This window comes from Salmo salar, unplaced genomic scaffold (assembly GCF_905237065.1).
Source record: "Salmo salar unplaced genomic scaffold, Ssal_v3.1, whole genome shotgun sequence".
Taxonomy (NCBI): domain Eukaryota; kingdom Metazoa; phylum Chordata; class Actinopteri; order Salmoniformes; family Salmonidae; genus Salmo; species Salmo salar.
Window position 1 is genome coordinate 77333 of NW_025548398.1, and position 13447 is coordinate 90779.

The 13447-nt window shown below is 40.8% G+C and overlaps 1 long non-coding RNA gene across 1 annotated transcript; it reads right to left on the reverse strand.

Moving 5' to 3' along the window:
- Positions 1-332: 332 nt before the first annotated feature.
- On the reverse strand, positions 333-7366 carry LOC123732973 (uncharacterized). The gene is made up of 4 exons (XR_006763545.1): positions 7305-7366; positions 5047-5164; positions 3557-3646; positions 333-425 (listed from the first exon to the last, which is right to left on the reverse strand). It is a non-coding gene; the product is annotated as an uncharacterized lncRNA (long non-coding RNA).
- Positions 7367-13447: the final 6081 nt, after the last annotated feature.

The following is a 13447-nucleotide window of genomic DNA, read 5'->3' on the forward strand; positions in this document are numbered from 1 at the left end:
AGTACACACACACACACACACACACACACACACACACACACACACACACACACACACACACACACACACACACACACACACACACACACACACACACACACACACACACACACACACACACACACACACACACACACACGAAGGGAATGTTGTGTTTGTTTAACATTATTTTAGGACTATGAAAATGGACTAAAGGATTAGCCTATGGATTATGAAAACAACCAAAAGAAATGTGAAAATGGGAGAGGAGAAATGACTAGAGACAGTGTTGTTTAACTCACTGACCATGACCCATGAGTTCTTCTTACCTTTGTTCAGTAGAAAAGTATCCCTCTCTAAACTCTATAGGTAGATTCATAGACTTGTCACTCTTCATGGACACACAGCTGGGAACAGGGGAGGCTGGTCTCTCCTGCTTGATTGGTCTTCAACACAACAGAGACGAACATTACATCTCTCATCTACTCTGATCTCAGATGGGGAAACATAAGAAGAGTTCCAAAACGCAACATATCACTTTACAGAAATGAGCTTTTATTGTTTAAAGAAATTATGAAAGAGATTGGTGTGTTGTTTCACTATCTAATCATGGCATGGTGTCTCTCAGGAGTTAAAAGACTCAGGTCAGGGAGAGTTGGAGAGGCAGGTTTATGGTTCCCCCTAGACTCTCAGGAGTTAACACACTCAGGTCAGGGAGAGATGGAGAGGCAGGTTTATGGTTCCCCCCCTAGACTCTCAGGAGTTAACACACTCAGGTCAGGGAGAGTTGGAGAGGCAGGTTTATGGTTCCCCCTTGACGATCAGGCTCTGGTTGTGGGGGATATTCAGCTTGGGGTTGTGAGGAGCTGATAACAGTCACCCGCATGGATTTCGTAAAAGAGCTGTTTCCCGAAACCATCAATAACATTACACTTGGAAAATGCTTGTGATCTAACACCTGCCTCCGACCACTCGTAGAACAGCTGAGTAATCTAACTCCTGTCTCAGTCCACTAGAACAGCTGAGTAAACTACCTCCTGCCTCAGACCACTAGAACAGATGAGTAAACTACCTCCTGTCTCAGACCACTAGAACAGCTGAGTAATCTACCTCCTCCCTCAGACCACTAGAACAGCTGAGTAATCTACCTCCTGTCTCAGACCACTAGAACAGCTGAGTAATCTACCTCCTGTCTCAGACCACTAGAACAGCTGAGTAATCTACCTCCTGTTTCAGACCACTAGAACAGCTGAGTAATCTACCTCCTGTCTCAGACCACTAGAACAGCTGAGTAATCTACCTCCTCCCTCAGACCACTAGAACAGCTGAGTAATCTACCTCCTCCCTCAGACCACTAGAACAGCTGAGTAATCTACCTCCTGTCTCAGACCACTAGAACAGCTGAGTGATCTACCTCCTGTCTCAGACCACTAGAACAGCTGAGTAATCTACCTCTTGTCTCAGACCACTAGAACAGCTGAGTAATCTACCTCCTGCCTCAGACCACTAGAACAGCTGAGTAATCTACCTCCTGCCTCAGACCACTAGAACAGCTGAGTAATCTACCTCCTGCCTCAGACCACTAGAACAGCTGAGTAATCTACCTCCTGCCTCAGACCACTAGAACAGCTGAGTAATCTACCTCCTCCCTCAGACCACTAGAACAGCTGAGTAATCTACCTCCTGTCTCAGACCACTAGAACAGCTGAGTAATCTACCTCCTGTCTCAGACCACTAGAATAGCTGAGTAATCTACATCCTGCCTCAGACCACTAGAACAGCTGAGTAATCTACCTCCTCCCTCAGACCACTAGAACAGCTGAGTAATCTACCTCCTGTCTCAGAAAACTAGAATAGCTGAGTAATCTACCTCCTGTCTCAGACCACTAGAACAGCTGAGTAATCTACCTCCTCCCTCAGACCACTAGAACAGCTGAGTAATCTACCTCCTGTCTCAGACCACTAGAACAGCTGAGTAATCTACCTCCTCCCTCAGACCACTAGAACAGCTGAGTAATCTACCTCCTGCCTCAGACCACTAGAACTGCTGAGTAATCTACCTCCTGTCTCAGACCACTAGAACAGCTGAGTAATCTACCTCCTGTCTCAGACTACTAGAACAGCTGAGTAATCTACCTCCTGTCTCAGACCACTAGAACAGCTGAGTAATCTACCTCCTGCCTCAGACCACTAGAACAGCTGAGTAATCTACATCCTGCCTCAGACCACTAGAACAGCTGAGTAATCTACGTCCTGTCTCAGACCACTAGAACAGCTGAGTAATCTACCTCCTGTCTCAGACCACTAGAACAGCTGAGTAATCTATCTCCTCCCTCAGACCACTAGAACAGCTGAGTAATCTACGTCCTGTCTCAGACCACTAGAACAGCTGAGTAATCTACCTCCTGTCTCAGACCACTAGAACAGCTGAGTAATCTACCTCCTCCCTCAGACCACTAGAACAGCTGAGTGCGTCATTAGATGCTTTTTTTGCCCTTCCACTTGACTTTATACACAGAAGATCTCTGCTAAACATAGAATCATATAGTTTATCCATCTCTCTGTGACAGCAGATGAATTCAGAACAAAGTTGACTACAAATACGAAGTTGCCAATGTCTTTGCATTTGATTCAATCAAGGGACGTCTGCAGATTTGCTTCAAATGAAACTGAGATGACTGCATTGAAATATAAACAGTAGTCTTTAGGCCTATTTCAATCATATTGTTCAATATATTGAGTAATATTTTGATACTTGTAGGCTACTGTCTGAAATATGTCTCAATATATTTCATGATGTGTATCCAAACATGAACACAATGATGTGCCAAATCTGTGATTTAGTGCGTTTTTATTGGGTAAGCATTAGACTAAGCCTCCCCAATACTTGCAACCATAGGTGCTAATAGAAGCTGATCCTGGGTCAGTATTGTGACATAACTATAATGTTAAGGAAATATCTGAATGGAGAAAACTGATCCGAGAGCAGCGCTCCCTTTCTTTCCATCCTATCAGTATTGATACATGCTCCACCAGACGTGATACCTTGTAGTGCTGCTGATCCAGTTTCTACTGGTCTGACTGAGGATATGAACTCTGACCTGTCCACCAGACGTGATACCTTGTAGTGCTGCTGATCCAGTTTCTACTGGTCTGCCTGAGGATATGAACTCTGACCTGTCGACCAACCATGATACCTTGTAGTGCTGCTGATCCAGTTTCTACTGGTCTGACTGAGGATATGAACTCTGACCTGTCCACCAGACGTGATACCTTGTAGTGCTGCTGATCCAGTTTCTACTGGTCTGCCTGAGGATATGAACTCTGACCTGTCCACCAGACGTGATACCTTGTAGTGCTGCTGATCCAGTTTCTACTGGTCTGCCTGAGGATATGAACTCTGACCTGTCCACCAGACGTGATACCTTGTAGTGCTGCTGATCCAGTTCCTGCTAGTCTGCCTGAGGATATGAACTCTGACCTGTTCACCAGACGTGATACCTTGTAGTGCTGCTGATCCAGTTTCTGCTGGTCTGACTGAGGATATGAACTCTGACCTGTCCACCAGACGTGATACCTTGTAGTGCTGCTGATCCAGTTTCTGCTGGTCTGACTGCGGGTATGGAGCTCTGCCATGTCCACCAGACTTGCTACGTTGACCTTATACCTTGTAAATAAAAAAAAGGAAATAGTAACACAAAATAACAATAATTACGCTATAAGGAGTACCAGTACTGAGTCAATATGCAGGGGTACCAGGTAGTTGAGGTAATAATGAGGCTATAAGGATTACCAGTACTGAGTCAATGTGCAGGGGTACCAGGTAGTTGAGGTAATAATGAGGCTATAAGGAGTACCAGTACTGAGTCAATGTGCAGGGGTACCAGGTAGTTGAGGTAATAATGAGACTATAAGGAGTACCAGTACTGAGTCAATGTGCAGGGGTACCAGGTAGTTGAGGTAATAATGAGACTATAAGGAGTACCAGTACTGAGTCAATGTGCAGGGGTACCAGGTAGTTGAGGTAATAATGAGACTATAAGGAGTACCAGTACTGAGTCAATGTGCAGGGGTACCAGGTAGTTGAGGTAATAATGAGGCTATAAGGATTACCAGTACTGAGTCAATGTGCAGGGGTACCAGGTAGTTGAGGTAATAATGAGACTATAAGGAGTACCAGTACTGAGTCAATGTGCAGGGGTACCAGGTAGTTGAGGTAATAATGAGACTATAAGGAGTACCAGTACTGAGTCAATGTGCAGGGGTACCAGGTAGTTGAGGTAATAATGAGGCTATAAGGAGTACCAGTACTGAGTCAATGTGCAGGGGTACCAGGTAGTTGAGGTAATAATGAGGCTATAAGAATTACCAGTACTGAGTCAATGTGCAGGGGTACCAGGTAGTTGAGGTAATAATGAGGCTATAAGGAGTACCAGTACTGAGTCAATGTGCAGGGGTACCAGGTAGTTGAGGTAATAATGAGGCTATAAGGAGTACCAGTACTGAGTCAATGTGCAGGGGTACCAGGTAGTTGAGGTAATAATGAGACTATAAGGAGTACCAGTACTGAGTCAATGTGCAGGGGTACCAGGTAGTTGAGCTAATAATGAGACTATAAGGAGTACCAGTACTGAGTCAATGTGCAGGGGTACCAGGTAGTTGAGGTAATAATGAGACTATAAGGAGTACCAGTACTGAGTCAATGTGCAGGGGTACCAGGTAATTGAGGTAATATGTACATGTAGGTAAGGGTAAAAGTGACTAGGCAATCAGGATAGAGATTACATCTCCTCATCCAGGGAGAGCACACACACACACACACACACACACACACACACACACACACACACACACACACACACACACACACACACACACACACACACACACACACACAGGGAGGGAACGTTGTGTTTGTTTAATATTGTTTTAGGACTATGAAAATGGACAAAAGGATTAGCCTGTGGATTATGAAAACAACCAAAAGAAATGTGAAAATGGGAGAGGAGAAATGACTAGAGACAGTGTTGTTTAACTCACTGACCATGACCCATGAGTTCTTCTTACCTTTGTTCAGTAGAAAAGTCTCCCCTCTCTAAACTCTTCAGGTTGACCCATAGACCAGTCACTCTTCATGGACACACAGCTGGGTACAGGGGAGGCTGGTCTCTCCTGCTTGATTGGTCTTCAACACAACAGAGACAAACATTACATCTCTCATCTACTCTGATCTCAGATGGGAAACATAAGAAGAGTTCCAAAACGCAACATATCACTTTACAGAAATGAGCTTTTATTGTTTAAAGAAATTATGTATTAATTATTACATCTCTCACAGACAAGGATTTGTTTAAAATCTATCACTTGATGGTTTCATTTCAGAGAGACAAAAATCATGTTTTTTTCATGCAAAATGCTCTAAATCTCCCTCACTCTCAAATGTGACCGACCGGCTCAATTTGGTAATTAACTAAATAACTACATATATAGTGATTTTGGTTTATGTCAGTTTAATTGTTTGTTAAGGTATAAGTTGTTATTTTATGATTGTAAGTGATAAAATTAACTAGTAATTCTTAGTAATTACTACTTTAGTAAGGAATAACACATTTTTTCAGCACTACTGCAGTTGCTAAATGATTCCAATAGATGGGAACATAAGACCACAATGACATTTCAGAATATTAGTTTAGTTTTCTCCCTGGATACACCACCACTCCCCACGCTTCCTGCAGAACCCCTGCAGTACCTCCGCAGACCCCGGATTGAGAACCCCTGATTTAGCAGATGCTCTTATCCAGAGAGATTTACATTAACCTGTTGGGTCTAGGGGGCAGCATTTGCACGTCTGGATAAAAAAAATGTACCCGATTTAATCTGGTTACTAATCCTACCCAGTAACTAGAATATGCATATACTTATTATATATGGATAGAAAACACTCTAAAGTTTCCAAAACTGTTTAAATGGTGTCTGTGAGTATAACAGAACTCATTTGGCAGGCAAAACCCTGAGACATTTTCTGACAGGAAGTGGATACCTGATGTGTTGTATTGACTTTAAACCTATCCCATTGAAAAACACAGGGGTTTAGGAATATTTTGGCACTTCCTATTGCTTCCACTAGATGTCACCAGCCTTTACAAAGTGTTTTGAGTCTTCTGGAGGGAGATCTGACCGAACAAGAGCCATGGAACGGTGATGTCCCATTAGACACCTGGGCGCTAGTTCATGTTGGGTACCCTCGTTCCAATACGTTATAAAAGAGTATGCATTCGTCCACCTTGAATATTATTCATGTTCTGGTTAAAAAAGGCCCTAATGATTTATGCTATACAACGTTTGACATGTTTGAACGAACGGAAATATATTTTTCCCCTCGTTCATGACGAGAAGTCCGGCTGGCTTACATCATGTGCTAACGAGACGGAGATTTTTGGACATAAATGATGAGCTTTTTTGAACAAAACTACATTCGTTATGGACCTGTGATACCTGGAAGTGACATCTGATGAAGAGAATCAAAGGTAATGGATTATTTACATAGTATTTTCGATTTTAGATCTCCCCAACATGACGTCTAGTCTGTATCGCAACGCGTATTTTTCTGGGCGCAGTGCTCAGATTATTGCAAAGTGTGATTTCCCAGTAAGGTTATTTTTAAATCTGGCAAGTTGATTGCGTTCAAGAGATGTAAATCTATAATTCTTTAAATGACAATATAATATTTTACCAATGTTTTCTAATTTTAATTATTTAATTTGTGACGCTGACTTGACTGCCGGTTATTGGAGGGAAACGATTTCCTCAACATCAATGCCATAGTAAAACGCTGTTTTTGGATATAAATATGAACTTGATAGAACTAAAAATGCATGCATTGTCTAACATAATGTCCTAGGAGTGTCATCTGATGGAGATTGTAAAAGGTTAGTGCATCATTTTAGCTGGTTTTATGGTTTTGGTGACCCTGTCTTTGACTTGACAAAACATTACACACAACTCTTGTAAATGTACTGTCCTAACATACTCTAAATTTATGCTTTCGCCGTAAAACCTTTTTGAAATCGTAAAACGTGGTTAGATTAAGGAGATGTTTATCTTTCAAATGGTGTAACATAGTTGTATTTTTGAAAAATTTGAATTTTGACATTTATTTGGATTCAAATTTGCCGCTCTTGAAATGCACCTGCTGTTGATGGAGTGCACCACGGGTGGCACGCTAGCGTCCCACCTAGCCCCAAGAGGTTAAGTGCATTCACCTTAAGATAGCTATTTATTTAGGAAATAAACTTAATAAATTATTCATAATATTGTTATCTCACCTCTTAGCTTTGGTGTCATGTCCCCCAGAGAGATGCATTTTAGAGGCAGGGCCCCCCTCCTCTCTCTCCCCAGAGAGACTCATTTTAGAGGCAGGGCCCCCCTCCTCTCTCTCCCCAGAGAGATGCATTTTAGAGGCAGGACCCCCCTCCTCTCTCTCCCCAGAGAGACTCATTTTAGAGGCAGGGCCGCCCTCCTCTCTCTCCCCAGAGAGACTCATTTTAGAGCACTGGCCCCTGTAAACAGAGATCCAGCATGTTGGTTGTGGTTAACACAGTGACAACTAAACAGAGATCCAGCATGTTGGTTGTGGTTAACACAGTGACAACTAAACAGAGATCCAGCATGTTGGTTGTGGTTAACACAGTGACAACTAAACAGAGATCCAGGATGTTGGTTGTGGTTAACACAGTAACAACTAAACAGAGATCCAGCATGTTGGTTGTGGTTAACACAGTGACAACTAAACAGAGATCCAGCATGTTGGTTGTGGTTAACACAGTGACAACTAATTATTGAATGTAAATTGTTCTCATTTATTCATTATCTCTTAGAAATAAAACATTTCCTAACAGACATATCCAAACAGTCAGGTGATTTAATGCATCACATGAACATGTAATCATGACTGATATTTGCCACCTCATCTCCATGTTTAGTGTCAATAATAATAATAATAATAATAATAATAATAATAACAATAATAATAATAATAATAATAATAATAATAATAACAATAATAATAATAATAATAATAATAATAATAACAATAACAATAATAACAATAATAATAATAATAATAATAATAACAATAATAATAATAATAATAGTAATAATAATAATAATAACAATAATAATAATAATAATAATAATAACAATAATAATAATAATAATAACAATAATAATAATAATAATAATCATAATAATAATAATAATAATAATAATAATAATAATAATAATAATAACAATAATATAATGTGTCACTCTTCGTTAAGGCAGGGGTTCCCAGATGTGCTTGGTGACCCACCAACGGAGGTGTTTTTTGAGTTGGGTTGAACGGTGAAAACCAAACCATCTGACATGGATAATCCTGTGTTCTGATGCTCTAACATGATAACAACATCAGTGGGGGCCTAATTGTCTAGCTTTTATTCAGCTGATTGAAAATTATCAAAGATTATATGCTATAATTGAAAAAGTCCATTATCTTTTCTACATACTTTCTATTTGGTTTTAGTCGTTTAATAAGTTAATACTGAAAATATTTGTTTTTGGCAATGTCATCCCTCGACCCACCTGTACCCCTGCCGTGATCCACAAGTGGTCCTGACAGAGTTCACATAGGCTACCAGTAGCAGGACTCATCACCTTCAAATCAGTTTCATTCTAAATAACTGAGCATGTAGCAATATTATCTAAACATTTCCTACAGAGACCATCAGGTCATCATCAATATAAAGGATATTTAAAAACATTTCCTACAGAGACCATCAGGTCATCATCAATATAAAGGATATTATCTAAACATTTCCTACAGAGACCATCAGGTCATCATCAATATAAAGGATATTATCTAAACATTTCCTACAGAGACCATCAGGTCATCATCAATATAAAGGATATTATCTAAACATTTCCTACAGAGACCATCAGGTCATCATCAATATAAAGGATATTATCTAAACATTTCCTACAGAGACCATCAGGTCATCATCAATATAAAGGATATTATCTAAACATTTCCTACAGAGACCATCAGGTCATCATCAATATAAAGGATATTATCTAAACATTTCCTACAGAGACCATCAGGTCATCATCAATATAAAGGATATTATCTAAACATTTCCTACAGAGACCATCAGGTCATCATCAATATAAAGGATATTATCTAAACATTTCCTACAGAGACCATCAGGTCATCATCAATATAAAGGATATTATCTAAACATTTCCTACAGAGACCATCAGGTCATCATCAATATAAAGGATATTATCTAAACATTTCCTACAGAGACCATCAGGTCATCATCAATATAAAGGATATTATCTAAACATTTCCTACAGAGACCATCAGGTCATCATCAATATAAAGGATATTATCTAAACATTTCCTACAGAGACCATCAGGTCATCATCAATATAAAGGATATTATCTAAACATTTCCTACAGAGACCATCAGGTCATCATCAATATAAAGGATATTATCTAAACATTACCTACAGAGACCATCAGGTCATCATCAATATAAAGGATATTATCTAAACATTTCCTACAGAGACCATCAGGTCATCATCAATATAAAGGATATTATCTAAACATTACCTACAGAGACCATCAGGTCATCATCAATATAAAGGATATTATCTAAACATTTCCTACAGAGACCATCAGGTCATCATCAATATAAAGGATATTATCTAAACATTTCCTACAGAGACCATCAGGTCATCATCAATATAAAGGATATTATCTAAACATTTCCTACAGAGACCATCAGGTCATCATCAATATAAAGGATATTATCTAAACATTTCCTACAGAGACCATCAGGTCATCATCAATATAAAGGATATTATCTAAACATTTCCTACAGAGACCATCAGGTCATCATCAATATAAAGGATATTATCTAAACATTTCCTACAGAGACCATCAGGTCATCATCAATATAAAGGATATTATCTAAACATTTCCTACAGAGACCATCAGGTCGTCATCAATATAAAGGATATTATCTAAACATTTCCTACAGAGACCATCAGGTCATCATCAATATAAAGGATATTATCTAAACATTTCCTTCAGAGACCATCAGGTCATCATCAATATAAAGGATATTATCTAAACATTACCTACAGAGACCATCAGGTCATCATCAATATAAAGGATATTATCTAAACATTTCCTACAGAGACCATCAGGTCATCATCAATATAAAGGATATTATCTAAACATTTCCTACAGAGACCATCAGGTCATCATCAATATAAAGGATATTTAAAAACATAATAATGATTAGCCTAGACTTACCAGAGTCTGTCTGTCTTTCCTTCAAATCAACACAACACAGGAAATCAAATATTTTCTGACGCTCTTGCAGAGGAAGTAGTCTATATGACAAACTTCAAAATCCTTTTTATATTAATCTCAAATACACTACAAGTTTTAAATTCCCTACATTGCAGGAAAGTTCTCATGCAAAAGGTTATACAGTTCAGATCCTGTACAGAGTTTGTCTTTGGTTTCGGGAAGGCTGAAAGATAACATTGAAATCCCCCCAAGTATTGCAAACAGGATGTTAACTTAGTCACAAGGTTGCGCTAACTACAGTAGTGTTGCAAAATCCTTTACACCCCACTTCCCCATCAGTCTTAAGAACAAAACATGTGGTTTAATGTAGATACATTTAGATACAACAGAAACAACATGTGGTATTCTCAACTTCTCTTTTAACAGAACAGAGACATTTCAGAGGAAAGGCTGGTGGGAAGTGTTATAGGAGGACGGGTTCATTTTTATGGCTGAAATGGAATAAATAAATGAATTCCATTTATTCCATTCCAGTCTTTACACTGAGCCTGTCCTCATATTGCTCCTCCACCAGCCTCCTCTGGTTTGTATGTGAAAGTATGCAGGTATTCATGTTGTTGTGGAGGGAAATTATATTTAAACAAAATACTTTTAAAAGGTATAATGCAGCCGTAAAAATAAAATAAAATCAGACAGTAGAATCAGACCTGCTCCCTGACTTTTAACACTAGAATCAGTCCTATATGATAATATCAGTTTTTACCTTTATTTAACTAGGCAAATCAGTTGAGAAAAAATTCTTAGTTTCAATGACGGCCTACGAACAGTGGGTTAACTGCCTTGTTCAGGGGCAGAACGACAGATTTTTACCTTCTCAGCTCAGGGATTCGATCCAGCAACCTTTCAAGTACTGGCTCAACACTCTAACCAGTTGGCTACCTGCCGCCTCTACACTCTAACCACTAGACTACCTGCCACCTCTACACTCTAACCACTAGGCTACCTGCCGCCCCTCCACTCTAACCACTAGGCTACCTGCCGTCCCTCCACTCTAACCACTAGGCTACCTGCCGCCTCCACACTCTAACCACTAGGCTACCTGCCGCCTCTCCACTCTAACCACTAGGCTACCTGCCGCCTCTACACTCTAACCACTAGGCTTCCTGCCGTCCCTCCACTCTAACCACTAGGCTACCTGCCGCCCCTCCACTCTAACCACTAGGCTACCTGCCGCCTCTCCACTCTAACCACTAGGCTACCTGCCGCCTCTACACTCTAACCACTAGGCTTCCTGCCGCCCCTCCACTCTAACCACTAGGCTACCTGCCGCCTCTACACTCTAACCACTAGGCTACCTGCCTCCCCTCCACTCTAACCACTAGGCTACCTGCCACCCCTCCACTCTAACCACTAGGCTACCTGCCGCCCCTCCACTCTAACCACTAGGCTACCTGCCGCCCCTCCACTCTAACCACTAGGCTACCTGCCGCCCCTCCACTCTAACCACTAGGCTCCCTGCCCCCCTCCACTCTAACCACTAGGCTACCTGCCTCCCCTCCACTCTAACCACTAGGCTACCTGCCCCCCTCCACTCTAACCACTAGGCTACCTGCCGCCCCTCCACTCTAACCACTAGGCTCCCTGCCCCCCTCCACTCTAACCACTAGGCTACCTGCCCCCCCTCCACTCTAACCACTAGGCTACCTGCCCCCCTCCACTCTAACCACTAGGCTACCTGCCGCCTCTACACTCTAACCACTAGGCTACCTGCCGCCTCTACACTCTAACCACTAGGCTACCTGCCGCCCCTCCACTCTAACCACTAGGCTACCTGCCGCCCCCAAATGAGGCCTAACTGAATGATAAGAAGGATGAAGGGGTTGATTTAATGTAGAAAGACAATAGTGTAATGATGAGTTTGTGTTATGCCTATTTATCAGCAGCAAATCATTTGACCACACCCCTTGTGGGTTAATAATATTCTCTTTTATGTTTTACTTTCCACAAATAAACTGTTGTGGGTCTGTTTTATTGACTGTAACTCGAACACTAATCACATGTATTGTAAGGAAATGAACACATGCTATGAGTTACAGTAGGCCTTTAGAGTGATGTAAAACATGTCCTGGACTCTGTCCAAGTTGATGAGCGGGAAACAAACAATAGCAGTCAACCTTCACAGCCGGCCCATCGACACTACTCCTAAACTATACCACAACTAATTTCACACATGATAAGAGTTATCCTGATCAGCTGGCCCATCGACACTACTCCTAAACTGTACCAAAACTAATTTCACACATGATAAGAGTTATCCTGATCAGCTGGCCCATCGACACTACTCCTAAACTGTACCAAAACTAATTTCACACATGATAAGAGTTATCCTGATCAGCTGGCCCATCGACACTACTCCTAAACTATACCAAAACTAATTTCACACATGATAAGAGTTATCCTGATCAGCTGGCCCATCGACACTACTCCTAAACTATACCAAAACTAATTTCACACATGATAAGAGTTATCCTGATCAGCTGGCCCATCGACACTACTCCTAAACTATACCAAAACTAATTTCACACATGATAAGAGTTATCCTGATCAGCTGGCCCATCGACACTACTCCTAAACTATACCAAAACTAATTTCACACATGATAAGAGTTATCCTGATCAGCTGGCCCATCGATACTACTCCTAAACTATACCAAAACTAATTTCACACATGATAAGAGTTATCCTGATCAGCTGGCCCATCGATACTACTCCTAAACTGTACCAAAACTAATTTCACACATGATAAGAGTTATCCTGATCAGCTGGCCCATCGATACTACTCCTAAACTATACCACAACTAATTTCACACATGATAAGAGTTATCCTGATCAGCTGGCCCATCGATACTACTCCTAAACTATACCAAAACTAATTTCACACATGATAAGAGTTATCCTGATCAGCTGGCCCATCGATACTACTCCTAAACTATACCAAAACTAATTTCACACATGATAAGTTATCCTGATCAGCTGGACCATCGACCCGCTGTGTTTTGGTCCCCCTTTTTCGATGTATGTGACAAAATGAGCATCTATTTACCAAATCCTC